At 47.7% G+C, this 21974-nt stretch overlaps 1 protein-coding gene across 17 annotated transcripts in view; it reads right to left on the reverse strand.

The window, feature by feature from the left end:
* msi2b (musashi RNA-binding protein 2b) overlaps positions 1–21974 on the reverse strand; it is a 474710-nt gene that overhangs the window by 388687 nt on the left and 64049 nt on the right. The window lies entirely within an intron of this gene.

Genomic DNA, 21974 nt, shown 5'->3' on the forward strand with positions numbered 1-21974 from the left:
TTGGTTATTTATCCTGACCTCGCACTATAAAGACCAACATTCCATTCTCCATTTTGATTAGTTCTTTTCCCCACCTGACCACTACATTTTAGAGATCCTTAGGTACCGGTTGAAAAGCAAACCAATTTCGAACTGCACTGTTTAGAAGGATGAGTGGGGACCTCATTGAAACTTACGGAAGAGTGAAAGGCCTGCTTAGCGCGGATGGATAGAGGGATGTGGGGAGGATGTTTCCACTAGTGGGAGAGTCTAGGACCAGAGGGCACAGTCTCAGAATAAAAGGGTGTACTTTTAGAAAGATGAGGAGAAATTTCTTTAGACAGAGGGTGGTGAATCTATGGAATTCATTGCCACAGAAGGCTGTGGAAGCCAAGTCATTGGGTATTTTTAAGACTGAGCTTGACAGATACTTGATTAGTAAGGATGTCAAAGGTTACGGGGAGAAGGCAGGAGAATGGGGTTGCAAGGGAAAGATAGATCAGCCATGATCGAATGACGGAATGGCCTAATTCGGCTCCTATGACCCATGAACACCCAGGCCTGGATAGAGCAGTTGTGGAGAGGATGGTTTTACTCGTGGGAGAGTCCAGGCAGTCTCAGAATAAAAGGACGCACCTTTCGAAAGAAGACGTGGAGGAATTTATCGATGGGCCGAATGGCCTAAATTCTGCTTCTATAATTTACGAACACTCTGAGTCTCCTATCTACGCAGCCTACGGTGGCCAGGATGGTGAATCAATCGCCCTGACGCCAGCCCTCTAACCCTGTCAAAGACCTGATTCAGCCAGCTCCTTCACGCCTGGCTCGCCATGCCTCTCATGCCCAGTGGAGGCTCATGAAACCTCAGCGCTCGCAAGCGGTAGTCAATGCTGTCAAGAGACCTTCTCAACCAATCTCCGGGCGGAAAATCGGCGTGACAGTAAATCTCTTCTAAAAATTCAATTTAACCTCCATTTAATGAACCAGCCGGCCTGAACTGCCGATGTCTCGTCATCTGAAAGGTGATGCATTGCTTCACCCACCATCTCCTGGACATTGACTCCAGCTCTGGAGAGCTCTCACCGAGCTTTGGAGAGGTTTCAATGACAGTAACTATAGCCTTGGAGTAGCTTTTGTGCAAATGAGAAGCAGTACCTGTCACTGAAGAGATGGATGAAAAGAAAACACTCAATAGAAGAAAAAAAGAACTTTATAGAAGGCAACATAAACTAGAAAGCTGATTTAAAGCCAAGGCTCTAATCTGTCATGAAAGGTATTATCCCCATTCAGTTTACAGTAGTTCCTCTGTTACACAGTATCAGAGTCAAGGCCAGCAGATATACATTCCTTTTACGAGGGATGTGGTACAAAAGACAGAAGTAGATCTTGTGAATCTTTTGATTCTTTTCAATGAATTTTCAGATGTATTTCTTCCTCGGTCACAGCCTTCCCTGCGTCTCTAAGTAAGTAGGCTGCTTTTAAGATGGATCACATTTCAGCCCACCTTTAATGACACAGGGCAGCACGGTGGCACAGTGGAAGAGTTACTGCCTTAGAGCGCCAGAGACCTGGGTTTGATCCTGACTCTGGTGCTTGTCTGTGCAGAGTTTGACCTGTGAGGGTTTTCTCCCAGATCTTCGATTTCCTACCACGCTCCAAAGATGTGCAGGTTTGTAAATGTAGTGTAAATGTAAATTGTCCCTCGTGTATGTAGGGTAGTGTTAATGTTGAGGGATCGCTGGTCGGTGCGGACTTGGTGGGCCGAAGGGCCTGTTCCGAGCTGTAACTCTAAAAACTAAAACAGCATTGTTGAGGCTGGTGGGTTGGGAACCGGTTTCCAACAATAGACGAATCTGTATTTTACAGCGGGTTCCATGTTAGCCCAAGTCACCGTGGCATTGCGGGAAAAACAGCCGCCAGTTCGTGCACACCAAGCTCCAAAAGCAGCGACACATCAACGACCGGACACCCAGTTTTGTGGCGTCAGACAAGGGGTAAACATTTGCCGTACATCAGTTCCAATCCTGACTATGGGTGCTTGTCTGTACGGAGTTTGTATGTGCTCCCCGCCGCCCGCGTGGGTTTCCACCGGGTGCTCCAGATTCCTTCCGCACTCCAAAGACACAGGTTTGTAGATTAAAGTAATATAAGAAAATAACTGCAGATGCTGGTACAAATCGACGGTATTTATTCACAAAATGCTGGAGTAACTCAGCAGGTCAGGCAGCATCTCAGGAGAGAAGGAATGGGTGACGTTTCGGGTCAGTCTGAAGAAGGGTCTCGACCCGAAACGTCACCCATTCCTTCTCTCCTGAGATGCTGCCTGACCCGCTGAGTTACTCCAGCATTTTGTGAAATAAATACCAGGTTTGTAGTTTAATTTACTTCAGTAAAATTGTAAATTGTCCCTAGTGTGTGTGAGTGTGTGTGAGTGTGCGTGTGTGTAGGATAGTGTTAAAGTGCGGGGATCACTGGTCAGCACAGACTTGGTGGGCTGATGGGCCTGTTTTCACGCTGTCTCTCTAAACCAAAAAATTGGTCGAGCAAACAGAGAAAACTCCCATCCTCTTCGAGAAAGTGAGATCTTAAAACCAGTTACTTTGAGCGTGGAATTCCCTCCATACCGCATCAAGAGCACAGAAACAGGGCCTTCGGCCCAACTTACCCATGCCGACCAGGATGCCCCCTCTACATTGGTCCCACCAGCCCATGTTTGGCCAAATCCCTCTAAACCTTCCCTATCCACATACCTGTCCAAATGTCTTCTAAATATGAAAGGACACAAAGTCTGGAGTAACTCAGCGGGCCAGGCAGCATCTCTGAAGAACATGGACAGGTATTTATTCACAAAATGCTGGAGTAACTCAGCAGGTCAGGCAGCATCTCGGGAGAGAAGGAATGGGTGACGTTTCGGGTCGAGACCCTTCTTCAGACTGATGTCAGGGGGGCGGGACAAAGGGGATGTGATATTTCTGTTGTGACCCTTCTACAATCTGAAACATCTCCTATCCATGTTCTTCCAGAGATGCTGCCTGACCTGCAGAGTTACTCCAGAACTTTGTACCTTCTTTGGTAAACTGGCATCTACATTTCCTTGTGTCTACATCAACCATTCATTTACACTAATCTGGTCCAGTTTTATTCTCTCTATATTGTCATTAATTCCCCTAAACCTCTACCACTCACCAACACGCAAGTGGTTAATTTACAGAGGCCAATGAACCTACCAACCCACATGTCTTTGCATTGTGGGGGGAAACCGGAGCACCCGGAGGAAACCCACACGATCTCAGGGAGAATGTACAAACTCCACACAGATAGCACCCGAGGTCAGGATCGAACCTGGGTCTCTCACGCTGAGAGGCTTCTGTGAATTGTTCCCAGTGTGTGTCGGATAGTTGTAGGTTACTATGTTCAGTCTAAAGAAGGGTCTTGACGTGAAACGTCACCTACTCATTTTCTCCAGAGATGCCGCCTGACACGCTGAGTTACTCCAGCATTTTGCGTCTATCTTCAGTGTAAACCAGCATCCTCAGTTCCTTCCTACACTAGCGGTCGGGTGATTGCTGGTCGGCACGGATTCAGTGGGCTGATGGCCCGGTTTCCACGTTGTGTCTCTAAACCAAAAAATAAATAACTAAAAGACGTGATGATACTGGCTAAAGGAGAGGGATTTCCCCCAGTGTGCTCAATTTAATTTTTTTAAATCTAGTTGTTATGGCTTCACTGTACATAGGAGCTATGTGCAAATTGGCAAATTGTGTTTCTTACTTTACATGTCAATAACACTTCATGGACTACAGACTTTTGCTCATAAAAGGCTTTCCTTTAAGACAAAATTAGTGTCTTATGGAACACTTACACTTTAGCTTTCATTTATGTTTTACAATCTGTGAGCTTTTTGTTTAAAAGAAGAAAAGCTGGATAAAATCCCAACATCTATTTTCCCTCTCCCCTAAGTCTGGTGCATCTTCTCTCCAGAGATGCTGCCTGGCCCGTTGAGTTACTCCTGCTTTTTGTACGGTGGCGCAGCGGTAGAGTTGCTGCCTTACTGCGCTTGCAGCACCCGGGCTCGATCCCAACTATGCGTGCTGTCTGTACAGAGTATGTATGTTCTCCCCGTGACCGCGTGGGTTCTCTCCGAAATCTTCGGTTTCCTCCCACACTCCAAAGACGTACCGGTATGTAGGTTAATTGGCTTGGAGTATGTGTATAAAAAATTGTCCCTAGTGTGTGTAGGATAGTGTTAATGTGCGGGGATCGCTGGTCGGCGCAGACCCGGTGGGCGAAAGGGCCCGTTTCCGCGCTGTATCTCTAAACTGAACTAAAATCTCCTCCCATCTTATCAGCACTGAGCCGTGATTGATAAAGCCATCGAGTCATAGGGCTGTAAAGAATCAACTGGCACCATCCTACCAACGTCTGTTTGATTCCCCTCCCGCATTCCCATCAACTCTCTTCATCCCACTCAACTACATGCCATGGGCAATTTGCAGAGGCCAATTAACCTACTAACCAGCACATTGTTTGGGATGGGGGATGTGGGAGGAATCTGGAGCAAAGTTTCACAGAGCTGACACTGAGAGTGTCAAAGGTTACGGGGAACAGGCAGGAGATTGGAGTTGGGAGGGAAAGGCAGTCATGATTGAATGGTAGAGTAGACTCGATGGGCCGAATGGTCTAATCCTGCTCCTATGACGTGTGAACTTATGAAGTTCATCTTCATCATCCTGCTTCCCCTTATGGTAATCACAGAACCGACTAGCTGCTGTGAGAAAACGTTGGAGCAAGTCGTCTTCACGCAACCCAAAGATGTGTGGAAACAAGGAAATGCAGTTGCTGGTTCACTATGGAAAGACACAAAATGCTGGAGTAACTCAGCAGGTCAGGCAGCATCCCTGGGGAACATGGACAGGTGACGTTTCAGAGTGCTGGAGTAACTCAGCAGGTCAGGCAGCATCCCTGGGGAACATGGACAGATGACATTTTGGATTGGTTCCCTTCTTCAGACTGCAAATACAGACTTCCTCAAATATGAAGAAGGGTCCCGACCAGAAATGTCACCTAGTCACATTCTCCAGAGATGCTGCCTGACCCGCTGAGTTACCCCAGCACTCTATGTTCAATGATCTGTGGGTTAGTAGGTTAATTGGACTCTTGAAATGGCCTGAAGTGTTCAGGTGATGTGTGTTGGGAGTGGATGGAAAGTGGGGAATATAAAATGGTTGAGGGTATTTCAGTGTAAAAGTGGGTGCTGGCTGTTTCATAGGTTTGTAAGTGGTAAGAGCAGAATTAGGCCATTCGGCCCATTAACTCTACTCCATCATTCAATCATGGCTGATCTATCCGTCCCTCTTAATCCCTTTCTCCTGCCTTCTTCCCATAGCATTTGACACCCTTACTAATCAAGAATCTATCTATGCCTTAAAAATATCCATTGATGGCTTCCACAGCCTTCTGTGGCAATGCATTCCACAGATTCACCACCCTCTGATTAAGGAAATTCCTACTCATCTCCTTCCTAAAGGAACATCCTTTAATTCTGAGGCTGTGCCCTCTGGTCCTAGACTCTCCCACTAGTGGAGACATCCTCTCCACATCCACTCTCTCCAGGCCTTTCACTATTCAGTAAGTTTCAATGAGGTCCCCCCTCATCCTTCTAAACTCCAGCGAGTACAGGCCCAGTGCCGTCAGATGCTCATCATACGTTAACCCGTTTCGCATGGACCCAATTAGAATGCAACGCCTCATCCTACTCCACAGTCCAAAGGACCTTTGTGCGTCAAGTGGCTTGTACCTAAAGTCAATGAAAGACAACGGGAAAACGTTGACCTTGTGATGGATTCTTTGGAACAGCTGGAAGGGAGAGTAAAACTACTTTTGCAGAAGAAAATTCATCCATTGAAGGATGTCAAGCTAATGGCATCAAAAATGGCAGCGCTCAGATAATACCCAGCACCACACCTTGGAAGGTACATTTATCTGAATCTATTGGACAATATTTATCTGCTTTTTAGAAAAAGAAATATCATTGCACATTTCACCAGTGGACCCTGAGGTAACCAAGGAGCTACACAAAAATAAATCTCAGTGAGTGGGCTCGTACATAATTTATTTTTTATTCTTAATTATGTGGAGCCTGGGGATAAGGAAGAAGCACTTTGAGACAAGTTTAGACATGTTGCGCTTTGTCTGAAAGCCACTCTGTCCATATAAGCTTTTCTTCAAAATGAAATCCTATTTCTAGAAAAATAAAATTTACCATGGAGGACAGCAATTTTCTTTTTAATTTTTGACTCTACTGACCACACACACAGATTCACTGGTCTAAAGGGGGAGTCCCATTTGACAATTTCTCTGAGCAACAGTGGAGATAGTTCTCAAACTTGTTTCGAGCATGGAAATAGGACCACTGTGTCCACACCCACCATCAATCACCCATTCATAAATTCATAAGTCATGGGAGTAGAATTAGGCCATTCGGCCCATCGAGTCTACTCCACCATTCAATCATGGCTGATCTGTCTTTCCCTCTCAAACTTATTCTCCTGCCTTCTCCCCATGATCTTTTAGTCCCCTTACTAGTCAAGCGCCTGTCAATGTCTGCTTTAAAAATGCCCAATGACGGCCTCCACTGCCTGTGGCAATGAATTCCACTGATTCACCACCCTCTGACTAAAGAAATTCCTCCTCATCTCCTTTCTAAAGGTATATTCTGTTCACACTGGTTCTCATTTCTTATCCACTCCCTACACACCGGGGCAATTTACAGAGGCCAATGAGCCTAGAAACCTACACGTCTTTGGGATGCGGGAGGAAACCGGAGCGTCTGGAGTAAACACGTGGCCACGGGGACTCCACACAGACAGCACCCGAGGTCAGTGTCGAAGGCAGATCTCTGGCGCTGTGACCAGCTGTGTGTCTGTGCCGCCCTACTTGTGTTACAAAGGTGGATGTTTGCATCTCGACAAAGCAGCCACTCCCAGTGTGTCAACAGCACCTGGCTGGCTGGGAGGTGTGGGCCCTTCACACCGTGACGTGACCACAGGGTTCACTGCGAGGCTACACTCCATGGACAGCAGGCTCTTGATGCTCACTCGCTCTTGCCCTGAGGCACTCACTTATACGCTGGGCTTGGCGGGAGACGGATGGAGGGAAGATGCAAGGGAGAAAAAGTCCCAGGAAACAGAAGAGGGGGAGAACAGCAAAGGTATAAAATAAGACAGGGCAAGGGGGGGAAAGCATTAATTTTTATTTGTAGAAACAAAGAACTACAGATGCTGGTTAATACACAAGGGGACACAAAACGCTGGAGTAACTCAACAGGTCGGGCAGCATCCCTGGAGAACACGGATAGGTGGCGTAGAAACAAAGAATTGCAGATGCTGGTTTATTCCAAAGGCAGACACAAAGTGCTAGAGAAACTCAGCTGGTCAGGCAGCATCTCTGGAGAAAAAGGATTCCTCCAAAGATGCTGCCTGACCCGCTGCGTTGCACCAGCACTTTGTGTCCATCTAAGGATAGGTGATGGTTCGGGTCGAGACCCTTCTGCAGAAGTCCGAAAAAGGGTCTCAACCTGAATCGTCATCTTCCCATGTTCTTCGTTCTTCAGGGAAGCTGCCTGACCCACCGAGTTACTCCAATATTTTTAGACCAATTTCTACTAGCTGTGTAGCCCTTGCTGTGATGACAAAATAGCAGCAGCTCCCACAAATGGTTAAGTGATATTGAGCAGGTAAGCCTGTTATTTATAACAAGGTAGGACTGAGTGATAAACATTAGCCCGTACACAAGGGAAAACCCTGCATCTCTTAAAACCGGTGCCAGGGGATCTATTATTTCGACACAAGACGGCAGAAGGGGCCTTGGTTTTGCAGTTGCAATAATAAGCAGCATCCCCTCAGTATTGCACCACAGCATCAGAGTGGGTTCTTACCATCGGTAAAAGTTGAACTGGGAAACATCTGGTTCAGCCAGAAAAGCAACTTGTGCCTTCAGGATGTGGAGAGGATGTTTCCACTAGCGTGAGAGTCCAGGACCAGAGGGCACACCCTCAGTATAAAAGGTTTCTGCCTTTGGAAAGGAGATGGGGAGGAATTTCTTTAGCCAGAGAGTGGTGAGATTGTGGAATTCATTGCCACAGACGGCTGTGGAGACTAAATCATTGGGCATTTTTAAGTCGGAGATTGACAGATACGTGATTGGTAAGGCTGCCAAGGGCTAAAGGGAGAAGGCAGGAGAATGGGGTTGAATGGGAAAGATTGATCAGCCAAGATTGAATGGCAGAGTAGACTCAATGGGCCGAATGGCCTTGTTCTGTTCTTAGTCGACATGACTGCCGAACCTGATGCCAACACCATCAGTTATCTATCTGCGCATAACCTATACACCTCCAATTCACTCACCACCCTCTGTTTAAAAAAACATGTGCCCCACACATCTCCTTTCAACTTTCCCCCCCTCTAACCTTAAAGCTATGCCCTCCAGCATTTCATTTTCCCATCCTGGGAAAAAGATGTTTCGAGTCAGGGACCTTTCTTCAGACTAGGTAAGGAGGAGAAGGCTGGAAAAGAGAGGTGGGGTGGGAGAAAGCCTGGGGAGTGGTGTGTGGACACATCCCGAAGACATGAGTGTTTGTAGGTTAGTTGGAAATGGTCTCCCTCTGTAAATGGTCCCCTAGTGTGTAAGGAGTGGATGCGCAAGTGGAATAAAATAGAACTTTATTGTAGGTTAATTGGCTGGGTAAATATAAAATGTAAAAATTGTCCCTAGTGGGTGTAGGACAGTGTTAATGTACGGGGATCGCTGGGCGGCACGGACTTGGAGGGCCGAAAAGGCCTGTTTCCGGCTGTATATATATGATATGATATGATGACATGATAACTTTGATGGTCTGCCTAGACTCGGTGGACTGAAGGGCCTGTTCCTGTGCGGTATCTCTGAAATAAAATGTATACAGAGCCAGAGAAACTTTGGAGAGAGGAAAACCAGTTATGTGTTTGAGGCTTTAGAGATACAGAGTATATTTAGGCCCTCTGGCCCACTGAGTCAGTGCCGACCAGCGATCACCCTGTACACGAGCACTATCCTACACACAAGGGACAATTCACAATTTTACCAAAGACAATTCACTTACAAAATTGTACATCTTTGGAGAGTGGGAGGAAACCGGAGCACCCGGAGGAAACCCACGCGGTCACAGAGAGAACGTGCAAACTCCAAACAGACAGCACCTGCAGAACCCGGGTCTCTGGCTGTGTAAGGCAGCAACTCTACCGCTGCGCCACTATGCTGCCCGTGTGCGGCTTATAGTGACATTGATCAGCTTACCAAACCTAGTTAACATATTCCCAGAGGACTAGCCTCTCCAACCAACCCACCCCCCACCCCCCTTTTGCTGGTCACCTGATGTGTCCAATCTTCATGCATCACTTTCCCATGCTGAGCATTAACCAATACAGTTTGATCCAACCGAGCAAACACTAACTGTCAGGAGTCTTTCCCACACATCTAAATATTTCAACACATAATATGTGTTGAAAGAAGATGAAAAAAAAAACATAAGTCCTTTAAAGTACCCTTGGTGCTTTTTCTCTCAACTTGTAGCATTTGTCTTAGAGATTAAACTTTAACTCTTGGAAATTCATGGACATTCTTGTTAGGTTAAAAGGAGTGGAGTGGAGGGGGAGAGAGAAAGTTGGGGGGGGGGAAAGAGGAGCCAGGGGAGAGATGGGAGGGGGAGCGAGAGGAGGGGGCAGTGGGGGAGCGAGAGGGGGAGAAGAGGAGGGGGAAGGGGTGGGGAGAGAGGAGGAAGGGATGGGAGAGAGAGAGGAGGAAGGGGTGGGAGGGGGAGGAAGTGGTGGGAGAGGGAGGAGGAAGTGGTGGGAGAGGGAGGAGGAAGGGGTGGGAGAGGGAGGAGGAAGTGGTGGGAGGGGGAGGAAGGGGTGGGAGAGGGAGGAGGAAGTGGTGGGAGAGGGAGGAAGGGGTGGGAGAGGGAGAGGGAGGAAGGGGGAAGAGGGAGAAGGAAGTGGTGGGAGGGGGAGGAGGAAGGGGTGGGAGAGGGAGGAGGAAGTGGTGGGAGAGGGAGGAGGAAGTGGTGGGAGAGGGAGGAGGAAGGGGTGGGAGAGGGAGGAGGAAGGGGTGGGAGGGGGAGGAAGGGGTGGGAGAGGGAGGAGGAAGTGGTGGGAGGGGGAGGAGGAAGGGGTGGGAGAGGGAGAAGGAAGTGGTGGGAGGGGGAGGAAGTGGTGGGAGAGGGAGGAGGAAGTGGTGGGAGAGGGAGAAGGAAGGGGTGGGAGAGGGAGGAGGAAGTGGTGGGAGAGGGAGGAGGAAGTGATGGGAGAGGGAGGAGGAAGTGGTGGGAGAGGGAGGAGGAAGTTGTGGGAGGGGGAGGAAGGGGTGGGAGAGGGAGGAGGAAGTGGTGAGAGAGGGAGGAGGAAGTGGTGGGAGAGGGAGGAAGGGGTGGGAGAGGGAGGAAGGGGGAAGAGGGAGAAGGAAGGGGGAGACAGAGGAGGTAGGGGGATAGAGAGGAAGTAGAATAAGCAGGAACAGATGATGAACAGAAGGATGGAGGGAGGGAGTGAGAATCCCAGCTCACATACATGGTCACTGCAGAAACCACATGAAACAACTGCGACGATAGTCGGGAGCAGCCTCAGAAAGCCTGGCCCCTCTGAAAGGATGTAACACACTCATGAGCTTTGGATGACGTTCAGAAGCCCCTGGAGGGTGTGACAGCCTCTGAACGCAGCCTCTGAACGCAGCCTCTGCCAGCTGTTCCTCCTTCCTAAACACCCAGGGATCAATGATGGCTGGCTGTGTGTGTGTGTGTGTGTGTGTGTGTGTGTGTGTGTGTGTGTGTGTGTGAGACCCATTTCCAACCTCCCTGCTTCAGCACTGCTGTTGGGGTGCCATGCTGGGATCTTACCCACCCAGGGAGCTGCCTTGTGCAACTCCAGGCCCTCAGCCCCCCCCCCAGAACAGTCACTCAAGTAAATGTGCCCCGCAGCTCCCAGTTTTTAGCTCAGCAAAGCAATTCTGCAATATCCCAGGAGCTTTTTGTTTGTTTTGAAGTTTATTGCAGGAGTTAGTATTTGCTTAAAGTCCTGACAAGGCTTTCTCCAACAACCTATCCACTCCGTTCCCATACCACCAGTAAATGTCTACTTACAGCAAGGTCCAGGTGATCAGTGATTTTCGCTAGTCCTCTTTTCTATACATGCTTCTGCTATTTTACTCGAGAAAAGGGCGGCACGGTGGCGCAGCGGTAGAGTTGCTACCTTACAGCGCCGGAGACCCGGGTTCAATCCCGACTACGGGTGCTGTCTGTACATTTTCCCTGTGACTGCGTGGGTTTTCTCCAAGATCTTCGGTTTCCTCCCACACTCCAAAGACGTATCGGTTTGCAGGTTAATCGGCTTGGTATAAATGTAAATTGTTCCTAGTGTGTGCACGTTAGTGTTAATGTGCGGGGATCGCTGGTCAGTGCAGACTCGGTGGGCCGAAGGGCCTGTTTCCGCACTGTATCTCTAAATTAAACTAAAATAAAAGGACACAAAGTACTGGAGTAACTCAGCAGGTCAGGCAGCATCTGTGGAGAACATGGACAGGCAATGTTGAGTCAAGACTCTTCTTCGGACACAACATGGATAGGCGACGTTTACAGATCCCTCTTCAGATCCCAGAGTTGCTGCCCCTTGAACAGCCGAGTTACTCCAGCACTTTATGTCTTTTTGTATTGTTAACCAGCATCTGCAGTTCCTTGTGTCTTATTTGACTGGAGACCTCTGTGGCTCAATGACCTTCACCCTTGCCTCCAGTCAAGCCCCACTCCACAGTAACATGCACTAAAATCTTGCCAGATCCTCCGGTGCACATTCCTTTGAACACACCAAGTTACTCCAGCACTTTGTTATCTTTGATGTAAACCAGCATCTGCAGTTCTTTTCCTTACCCCATTCCCTCTACTTTCAGTCTGAACAATGGTCCAGACCCGAAACGTTACGCTGAGTTACTCCAGCACTTTGTGTCTATCTTTGGATCCTGGACTTCTTCATCACCAGACCTCAATCAGTAAGGTTTGACAATAGCATCTCCTGAAGAAGGGTCCAGACCAGAAACATCACCCATCCTATTTCTGCACAGATACTGCCTGACCCGCACTTTGTGTCTATTTTTGGTATAAACCAGAATCTGCGTTTCTTGTTTCAACATCTCTTCATTAGTCATGAGCAGAGGAGAGCCTTAGGGTTGCATGCTCTGTCCTCTGCTCTACTTCTTCTATCCCCATGATATGTAGCCAACATAGCTAACGCCAACGATAAATTTGCCACTGATACCACTATTTGGGACAAATAATGGGTAATAATGAACCAGGGGAAGGATCAGCAAGACCAAGGTGTTGATGATTGATTTTAGGAAGGAAAAGCCAGATGACCATACACTATGGATTCATTGGTGAGACGACATAGAGGAGAGTCCATGATTTCAAGTTGCTGGGTGTACACATCTTTATCATCTGTCCTAGGCCCATCACATGGTGGCACAGTGGCGCAGCGGTAGAGTTGGTACCTTACAGAGACCCGGGTTCGATCCCGACTACAGGTGCTGCGTGTACAGAATGTGTACGTTGTCCCCGTGACCTGTGTGGGTTTTCTCCGGGAGCTCCAGTTTCCTCCCACACTACAAAGACGTTTGTAGGCTAATTGGCTTGGTAAAAAATTGTAAATCGTCCCTAGGGTGTGTGTCGGATAGTGTTGCTGTGCAGGGATCGCTGGTCGGCTCGGTCGCAGCGGGCCAAAGGGCCTGCTTCCGCGCTGTATCTCTAAACTAAACTTTGATGCAATCAGGAATGAAGCTCACCAGCGCTACTACTCATGTAGAAGTTTGTGGAGGTTTGGCATGTCACCAAACATTCTACCAAACGTCAGTGGGTCAGGCAGTGGGGTACAAGGTGAAGCACATAGGGGCTAGTTGCATTATGGCCTAGGTTGGTAATTTGAGCACCCAAAAATGGGGGAGGATCTACCATCACAGGTAGAGAGCTCCACACCATCGTTTCACCATGGTCTGGTTTACGTGAATAATTGATATTTTATTTTATTGTGGAAGAACATAGAAGAGTACAGCACAGCAACAGGACTATCGGCCCACAGTATCTGTGTGAACATGATCCAAGTTAAACTAATCTCATCTGCCTGCAAATAATTCACATTTATTTATTGTTGTTGCTGTATCTAAGGTGCCTGCAAAGCTGCAGGAAGTAAATCTATACCTAGTTCCAGTTCAAGAAGGATCCCCACCCCAAACGTCACAAAACGGGTTGGTGGAACACTTTCACCGCCAGCTAAAGGCTGCCCTGAAGGCTCGGCTCACGGACCCAGACTGTGTGGACGCCCTGCCGTGGGTTTTGCTGGGGATCCGCACTGCACCCAAAGAGGACTTGGCCTCCTCCTCCGCCGAGTTGGTGTACGGGGCCCCCTTGACGGTTCCCAGGGTGTTCATCCCACCGGCGCAGGGTCGAGTGGAGCAGCCTTCGGACGCCCTGCAACGTCTTCGGCAGACGGTGGGCAGGCTGGCACCTTCCATCCGCACGTCCCTGCCGCTCTGGAGGACTGCCAGTTTGTGTTCCTGCGCAGGGACGCGCACCGATCACCTCTCCAACGGCCGTACGAGGGCCCCTTCCGGGTCCGGCAACACGGCTCGGCCACATTCGTTCTGGACATGGGGGGTCGCAGCGAGGCTGTTTCGGTCGCACGGCTGAAGCCGGCACACGTGGACATTGATTGGCCGGTGCCAGTTGCGTAGCCCCGCCCGCGCGTTCGCCCCCCGTCCACGTTACCCCCGCCAGTATCTGCTACGATCCCTCCACCTATCGGTCAGTCGCCGGTCCCTGCGCCGGTCATGGTGCGCACCCGGGCTGGTCGCCTCGTGCGCCCTCCTGTCCGTTTTGTACCTCCGGTTGTTGGGGGGGGGGGGTCCTGTGGCGGTCCCTGGGGATCAGGCCACTCCTTGGGTCAGCCCTCTCGTCACGTGACGGACAGGCGTAAGGGGTTAAAAGCCAGCCCGTTGGGAGGCGTGGCTCATCCCTAGGTGGACTACGCTGTGAGCAGGAGCTCACAGCCTAATAAAGACCTATATCCAAAACTGCCTGGCGTCCTGCCTTTTCTCTGGCCTCCGCCAGGCCACTACAACCTATCCTTTTCTTCCAGAGGTGCTGCCTGACCCGCTGTGTTACTCCAGCATTTTGTGTCTATCTCCTGTTCATATCTGGTGCATATGACAAATAAACACTCTTGAAACTCTTCTCGGTGATGGCCAATATTTATCCCTCAACAAATATCACCAAGACAAATTATCAGGTCACAACGTTTAAAAGACTTTTGGACAGGTACATGGATAGGATAGGTTTAGAAGCATATGGGCCAAAAGTAGGCAGGTGGGACTAGAGTAGATGGAGCATGTTGGTCGGCGTGGGCAAGTTGTGCCCAAGGGCCTTCTCCATGCTGGGTAACTCTATGACAACCGAACTCTTGATTTTACGAGCTTACTCTGTGAAAAATTAAGTATACGATTCCCACAATTTTACAGCGAACACCCTTCACAGGTAGAATCATAGAGTAATTCAGCACAGAAACAGGTCCAACTTGCCCATGCCAACCAAGTTGCCCCACTTACACTAGTTCAACTTCACTCTAAACCTTTCCTCGGCATGAACCTTATCAAAGAGAACGGAAACAGGCCCTTCAACCCAACTTGCCCATGCCAAACAAAATGCCCCACTTACACGAGTTCAACATCCCTCTAAACCTTTCCTACCCATGAAACTAATCATAGTCATACTGCACGGAAACAGGCCCTTCAACCCAACTTGCCCATGCTGAACAAGATGCCCCGTCTACACTAGTTCCACCTGCCTGTGTTTGGCCCATATCCCTCGAAACCTTTCCTATCCCTGTACTTATCCAAATGTATTTTCAATGTTGGTGTAGTACCTGCCTCAGCTAACTCTTCTGGCAGCTCGTTGCATTTTAAAATTCACAAGAAATTTACATTTTCAGAGCTGCGCTTCATGCAAATAATTTTAACATTGTGGAATTTTTTTATTTAATAAAGGACGTGGTTTCTGTCTCATAGTTTGTGCAAACTTACTCCCTCCTGAATGCTTGTTTTTACACAGCGTCTTTAACGTCCCAAGGCATTTCACCGGCAAGCCAACCCATCGTGGGAACGGGGCTGAAAACTAAATGAGGCTTTTCAAAGGCTGAAGGAGAGGTGAAATGATCACACGACAGGTCGTTGCAGGGCCAACACTCTGCTAATGGCGCCATCATTAAACAGGCAGGTGCACAATGTCACCACCCCATCTCCCCCAAACTAAAATATGGTTTGCCATCATGTTTTCTGTTACGTTCTGGCCCCTTAAATCTAAAAGAATTTAAGCGTCGTCAAATTACCATAAGATAAGGACTTCGCTGCCAAGCATTATACTTTGATCAAGATTTTTTTTTTTAAACAAACGCTCCTTGTTCCAGTCTGGCAGCAATCCTTCTCCCTTCCTCTGTGTGCCCACAGCCCAGACACCTGCAGGTAGCAGTGCATCTGATTCCTCACCCAACTGCTCACCATCCACATAGACACAAAATGCTGGAGTAATGGGGTGGCACAGCGGTAGAGTTGTTGCCTTACTGCGCCTGACACCTGGGTTTGATCCTGACTATGGGTGCTATCTGTAAGGAGTTTGCACATTCTCCCTGTGGGCTTCCTCAGGTGGCTCCGGTTTCCTCCCGCGCTCCAAAGACGTACAGGTTTGTAGGCTGATTGACTTGGTACAAAATGTAAATTGTCCCAAGTGTGTATGTAGGGTAGTGTTGGTGTGTGAGGATCACTGGTCGGCGTGGACACGGTGGGTCAAAGGGCCTACTTCCGTGCTGTATCTCTAAACTAAACTAAAAGCTAAATTAAACTAAACTCAGCGGGTCAGGCAGCATCTCTGGAGAAAAGAAATAGGTGACTTTTCGGATTGAGGCCCTTCTTCAGACCCCTCTTCTGAAGAAAGGTCTCGACCCAAAACATCACCTTGAGCAGGCTAGGACTTTATTCCTTGGAGCGCAGGAGGATGAGAGCAATCTTATGGAGCTGTATAAGATCATGAGTGGATTAGATAGGGAATGGGCAGTCTAACTTGCCCGTGCCGACCAAGGTGCCCCACCTACACAGGTCCCACCTGCCCTTGTTTGGCCCATATACTTCTAACCCTTTCTATCCATGTACCTGTCCAAATGTCTTTTAAATGTTGTAATGGTACCTGCCTTTACCCTCTCTGGCAACTCGTTCCATATACTCACTGCCTTCTGTTTAAGAAAGTTGTCCCTCAACAGGTTCCTATTAAATCTTCCCTTCTCACCTTAGAGGTCGGGACCCTTCTTCAGTCTGACCTGCTGAGTTCCTGCAACATTGGAATGGATTGCAATGCATGTCAAACTGCACAAGTTCTCCAGTGAGATACATTCCAACTCTGCAACATCCATCACAGGATGCCACACAATAATTAACAAGAGTTAATTTAGCCTTTTGAAAACCTATTAATCATCCCAGGCCAAATCACTGATCTGAATTTGAACATCTCCTAACAAATAAGCCGACTTTAGGTCAACGATTCAGACATTCCGGATTCCTCTGCCTTAGTGCAAGAGCCCAGCTTCGATCCTGACCACGGCTGCTTGTCTGTATGGACCAGCGTGGGTTTTCCCCAGGGGCTCCAGTATCCCCCCACACTTCAAAGACGTAGAGGTTTGTCAGTTAATTGGCTTTGGTAAAATTGTAAAATTAGCCCTGGTGTGTTTTTAGGATAGAGTTAGTGTGCGGAGAAACTGGTCGTCGTGGACTCTGTGGGCCGAAGGGCCTGTTTCCACGCTGTATCTCTAAACTAAACTGATGCCGAACTCTCCAATGGTGAAACTTTTAAATGCCTTCCTGAATGTTCGGCTTTAAGGAACATTCAACACGAACGTGCATTTATATCACAGTATGAGAACAGAATGTCCACAGAACTTCACAGGTGGGTTAACAGACAAAAGAAATGACATTAAGACAGGTGAGCAAACACCTGATGCTAGGGATGGTGGTGGAGGCAGATACAATAATGGCATTTACAACGTTTTTGGATCGGCACATGGACATGCAGGGAATGGAGGGAAATGGATGAAGTACAGGCAGAGGAGATTAGTTTAATTTGGCATCGTGTTCGGCATGAACATTGTGGGCTGAAAGACCTGTTTCTGTGCCGCACTTTTCAATGTTTGACGTTTGAAAGGAATACCTTGATAGGTGTGGAAAGGTTTAGGGAAGTAATCAGATCTTAGGGGGTTGACAGGTCAGGCTTAATGTGAGAGGGGAGAGATTTACGAGGGGCCTCAGGAGTAACTATTACGACTTTTAATAGACATTTGGACAGATATATACAATAGAAAGGGTTGCGAGGGAAGTGGGCCAAATGCAAGCAAATGGGACCAGTCCAATATGCCAACATGGTCAACATGGACAAGGTGGGCCGAAGGGCCTGCTTCTGTGCTGTACAGCTCTGGAGACTACTGAAAACATGCCCACCGAAGTGATAGAGTGATAGTCCAATTGCCCAACACTTCAAAGAATGTGTGCGTGAGAGTGAGAGAGAGAGAAATGAGGAACATTTCCTCTGTTTTGTCAATACATAAATTTAGTAGCTCATCCGGTGCGGCATCCCAAGCATGGAGAACGCACAGACAAGACAACCTTGCATTGTTTTCTCCAGGGTGTCAGAGGTTGAATGTCTACCCTATTTATAAGAGATAAAAGGTAGGTAGATTCCGAGAGTCTTGTCACCAGCGTGGAAATGTCAAAGATGAGAGAGGGCACAGCTTTAAAGTGAGATGGGCAAAGTTTAAAGGAGATGCGCGGAACAATGTTTCTTAAAGTGAGTGTTGGTACCTGTACCTGGAGCCCACTGGTGGTGGGAGCAGATACAATGGAGAGACACTTGATAGATAGGGAATGGAGGGATGTGGATCATGTGAAGGCAGAAGACATTTGTTTAACTTGGCATCAAGTTTGGCATGGACATTGTGGGCCGAAGGGCCTGTTCCTGTTCCTGTGCTGTACTGTCCTGAAGAACGGTACCGACCCAAAACATTGCCTATCTGTGTTCTCCAGGATTGCCGAGAAATACTCCAGCACTTTGTCCTTTTTTTTGGGGTAAAAACTAGCACTTGCAGTTCCTTGTGCCAACACTGTGCTGCTTTGTGAATTACTGGTGTGAATTTTTGTGTTCGGTCCTTTGCCAGTGAAACGTAAAATCTTTGAACATGTCATGCACGATATAGCTATGGAAAAAAAATTAGGCAAATACAGGGATTTAAAATAAGCAGACACAAAATGTTAGAGTAACTCAGCAGGCCAGGCAGCACCGCTGGAGAACATGGATAGGAGACATTTAGGGACGGGACCCTTCTTCAGACTGATTGTTAAAGGGGTGGGGGAAGAAAGCTGGGAGAGAGGAGGGGAGAGAGAACGCAAAGAATAAAACTGCTGGCCAAACAAAACAAAAAAAACGCAGGACAACTCGACGTTTGAGAGTGCTGCGCTTTCCCCTTTAAGATGATGTCAGACCCAAGGAAGCTTTGCATGAATTCCTCATTTGCCGGGTGACCTTCAGGCTCCAGCCTGCTCGATGGGACGTCTGCTGCGAGCTGCAGCGAATCCTCGTCGGCAGAGCCGAGCCCAGTGTTGGTACCGCGGTGTGACATTGCCTCTGCATTAACACACCCTCAGCCCCACCACCAACACCGTCCGCTCCAGGAGCACCAATGTGCCCCCAAAGACCCTCACAATGTTAAAAAAAACAACAGGGAATAAAGCGACACGCTAAGGATTTTTAAACACAGCTCGGGGCTCAGTGGCAGCCAGTCCTGCAACGTCAAATGCAAATCTGTCTTTTAAAGAAAATATTCCTGTCATTATATTATGAATTTTGGACATCAAAATTATGAATTTGTAAAATCAAATGTTGGGAGGTCTGCATTTGTGAATATTAAGCAACTTTTTACATGAGAATAACTTATTGTGTGCAACATTCATCAGTCACTCTATCAATGCACTCCAAAGACGTACAGGTATGTAGGTTAATTGGCTGGGTAAATGTAAAAATTGTCCCTAGTGGGTGTAGGATAGTGTTAATGTACGGGGATCACTGGGCGGCACGGACTTGGAGGGCCGAAAAGGCCTGTTTCCGGCTGTATATATATGATATGATATATGATATGATATGATTTCCTCGCAGTTCATTCAAAGGCCCCAGTCACAACAAATCCATCATTGTCCTTCTCCCCGTCGGTAGAGGGGGAAAGGCGCTAGGTCAGCCTGCCTTTATAATTATTGGGTGTTTGCTTCAACATTTGCATCGTCTTAAAGCGTGGGTTCGTCATTCGGAAGTTGCTTCAACTTCCAACACAGCTCTGAGGCAGTCTGCCACTGAACAGAACAAGCATAGCATGCAACAAAACCTTTTCACTGTGACAAATAAACTAAACTGAACTAATCTCCTCTGCCTGCATGTGATCTCTACCCCTCCATAACCATGTGCCTATCTGAAAGTCTATTAAATGCCATAAAAACGGTTAAAAAAAGCAAATCGTTCCTAGTGGGTAGGGTAATGCTACTGTACAGGGCGATTGCTATACTTACAACATAGAACAGTACAGCACTGGTATAGGCCCTGCAGCCCACAGTGTCTGTGCCAAACATGATGCCAAGTTAAAATGATCTCTGCCAGTACATGATCCATGTCCCTCCATTCCCTGCAAGTCCACCTGCCTATCTAAAAGTCTATTAAATGAAATTCTTTAACTACTTAAAACATAGAGCATTACAGCGACAGAACACAATGTTTGTGCCAATCATGATGCCAGTTTATAGATGAAGAAACAAAGAACCGCAAAAGCATCTCTGGAGAAAAAGGATGGGTGACGTCTCAGGTCAGGATCTTTCTTCACACTGGAGAGTTACACGAAGAAATCTGACTCAGTCTGAAAAAGTGTGCAGAAAGGAACTGCAGATGCTGGTTTATACCAAAGTAAAACACAGTGAACTGGAGCAGCTCAGCGGGTCAGGAAGCATATCTGGAGAACTTGGATAGGTTATGTTTCGAGTGGGGTTGGGACCCTTCTTCTGAGGTATTCTTTTTCTCTGGAGATGCTGCCTGACCCGCTGAGTTACTCCAGTACTTTGTGTCTCTCTGTGATGGCAAGTTAAACTGATCTCATCTGCCTTTACATGATCCATATCCCTCCATTTCCTGCGTATCCATGGTGCCTACCCAAAAGTCTCTTAAAAGTCATTTTTAAACTACTGCTTCCAATACTTGGATGCTGGTTTTTGCTTTGTTGGAACAGGATGTGGAGGGATATGGGTCACATGCAGGTATATATTGGCATCATGTTCTGCACAGACACTGAGGGCCGAAGGTCCTGGTCCAATGCTGTACTGGTCTTGTGCTGTGGTCTTATGCACAATTTTCAGTTTGAAGTAAGGTCTCAACCCTAAACATCATCTATCCATGCCCTCCAGAGATGCTAGCCAACCCGCTGAGTTTCTCCAGCACTCTGGCTTCTAAGCACAAATGGACTGCTGTGCTTCCCCACCAAAATATTTGTATTTAATAAATCCTAGGAGCAGAAATAGTCAATTTGGTCCATTGAGTCTAGTTTGCCATTCAATCATGGCTGATCTATCTTTCCCTCTCAACCCCATTCTCCTGCGTATAGCACCACCGGTACAGCAAAATATCTCAAGATACTTTGGAAAAGCATCAAACAGAGTTGAATATTGGGCCACAAAAGGATATTAGGACAGCCGACCAAATACTGTACTAGGCAAACAAAAAAAGTTCCAAGGAGGAAACTCAAGGAGATACCGGAGGATGATAAGGAAGGGAACTCCAAAGCAACGGAAGATGTGGCCACCATGGGCAAGGGAATGTGCACAACAGACATGAAACTATTAGGTACAGAGACCTCAGAGGGTTATAGGAATGGAGAGATTGCAGAAGAAGGGACAGGAGAGCCCACGGAGGTATTCCAAAACAAACACGGAGAACATCTGAGACCTGAGCACTGCCAGACTGGGAATCAATGTAGGTCAGTGAACAGAGCAGTTAGAACAGCCTGAGGAGTTTTGAACAGCCTCAGGTATATTTAAAGTCTGTCATGGGAAAGCTAGAATCAGAAACAGAGGCCAGTAATCACAGCAGGTCCCTCGAGCCTGCTTCATTATTCAATAGGACGCTGGCTGATCCCACACCTCATTCACATTGCTTCCCAATCCCAATATCCCTTCTTTCCCTCAGTATCAAACTAATTATGTCTACATAGAACAGGACAGCTCAAGAACTGGCCCTTCAGCCTACAATGTCTATGCCAAACACGACGCCAAGATAATTAGGCAGGCAGAGTGGCGCAGCGGTAGAGTTGCTGCCTTACAGCGCCAGAGACCTGGGTTCGATCCTGACTACGGATGCGATCTGTATGAGGTCGTATTCTCCCCATGATCGCGTGGGTTTTCCCTGAGCGCTCCAATTCCCTCCCACACTACAAAGGTACAGGTTTGTAGGTTAATTGGCTTAGGTAAAAATTGCAAATGGTCTCTAGTGTGTAAGATATTGCTGGTGTACGGCGATTGCTGGCCAGCACGGACTCAGTGGCCAAAGGACCTGTTTCCAAGCTGTATCTCTCAACGAAAACCAATCACTTATCTACCTGCATATATCCCACATTCCACCATTTTCTGCATATCCATAAGCCTATCCAAATATCTCTTAAATGCCACTAATGTATCTGCTTCAAACGCCACCCCATTTTGTCTGCAGTTCCTTGTTTTTAGAGATTAAATAACCACTAGTGGTGTTGGTACCAGCTGAGAGGGTGGTGAAGACTGGTGAATAGAAGGTATGCTTTGGGGAGCTACAA

Source organism: Rhinoraja longicauda, chromosome 26 (genome assembly GCF_053455715.1).
Source record: "Rhinoraja longicauda isolate Sanriku21f chromosome 26, sRhiLon1.1, whole genome shotgun sequence".
Lineage (NCBI taxonomy): Eukaryota > Metazoa > Chordata > Chondrichthyes > Rajiformes > Arhynchobatidae > Rhinoraja > Rhinoraja longicauda.